Below are 1,687 nucleotides of genomic sequence, written 5' to 3'. Positions count from 1 at the left end.
AGTAACAGTCACCTTACAGGCAATACAATGGCACTAAATTCATACCTTTCAATAGTTAGCCTGAATGTAAATGGGCTCAATGCCCCAATCAAAAGACACAGGCTATCAGATTGGATTAAAAAACAAGACCCATCGATATGCTGTCTGCAAGAGACTCATTTTAGACCCAAAGACACCCCCACATTGAAAGGGAGGGGGTGGAAAACCATTTACCATGCTAATGGACACCAAAAGAAAGCTGGGGTGGCAATCCTTATATCAGACAAACTAGATTTTAAACCAAAGACTGTAATAAGAGATGAGGAAGGACACTATATCCTACTTAAAGGGTCTATCCAACAAGAAGATCTAACAATTGTAAATACCTATGCCCTTAACATGGGAGCAGCCAATTATATAAGGCAATTAATAACAAAAGCAAAGAAACACATTGACAACAATACAATAATAGTGGGGGACTTAAAACCCCCCTGACTGAAATGGACAGATCATCTAAGCGAAAGGTCAACAAGGAAATAAAGATTTTAAATGACACACTGGACCAAATGGACTTCACAGACATATTCAGAACATTCCATCCCAAAGCAACGGAATACGCATTCTTCTCTAGTGCCCATGGAACATTCTCCAGAATTGATCACATCCTAGGTCACAAATCAGGTCTCAACTGGTACCAAAAGCTTGGGATTATTCCCTGCATATTTTCAGACCACAATGCTTTGAAACTAGAACTCAATCACAAGAGGAAAGTCGGAAAGAACTCAAATACATGGAGGCTAAAGAGTATCCTACTAAAGAATGAATGGGTCAACCAGGAAATTAAAGAAGAATTAAAAAAAATTCATGGAAACCAATGAAAATGAAAACACAACTGTTCAAAATCTTTGGGATACAGCAAAGGCAGTCCTGAGAGGAAAGTATATAGCAATACAAGCCTTTCTCAAGAAAAAAGAAAGGTCTCAAATATACAACCTAACCCTACACCTAAAGGAGCTAGAGAAAAAACAGCAAATAAAGCCTAAACCCAGCAGGAGAAGAGAAATAATAAAGATCAGAGCAGAAATCAATGAAATAGAAACCAAAAGAACAGTAGAACAGATCAACGAAAGGAGGAGCTGGTTCTTTGAAAGAATTAACAAGATTGATGAACCCCTGGCCAGACTTATCCAAAAGAAATGACCCAAATCAACAAAATTTTGAATGAAAGAGGAGAGATTACAACCAACACCAAAGAAATACAAACAATTATAAGAACATATTATGAGCATCTCTATGCCAGCAAATTAGATAATCTGGAAGAAATGAGTGCATTCCTAGAGATGTATCAACTACCAAAATTGAACCAGGAAGAAATAGAAAACCTGAACATACCTATAACCACTAAGGAAATTGAAGCAGTCATCAAAAATCTCCCAAAAAACAAAAGCCCAGGCCCAGATGGCTTCCCAGGGGAACTCTACCAAACATTTAAAGAAGAATTAATACCTATTCTCCTGAAACTGTTCCAAAAAATGGAAATGGAAGGGAAACTTCCAAACTCATTTTATGTGGCCACCATTACCTTGATCCCAAAACCAGACAAAGACCCCATCAAAAAGGAGAATTACAGACCAATATCCTTGATGAACATGGATGCAAAAATTCTCACCAAAATACTAGCCAATAGGATCCAACAGTACATTAAAAG

The sequence above is a fragment of the Callorhinus ursinus genome, unplaced genomic scaffold (genome assembly GCF_003265705.2).
Source record: "Callorhinus ursinus isolate GAN/ISIS: 27379988/994484 unplaced genomic scaffold, GSC_fseal_2.0 scaffold5, whole genome shotgun sequence".
Classification (NCBI taxonomy): Eukaryota; Metazoa; Chordata; class Mammalia; order Carnivora; family Otariidae; genus Callorhinus; species Callorhinus ursinus.
The sequence above is the reverse complement of the archived record's forward strand: the minus strand, read 5'-3'. Positions refer to the sequence as shown.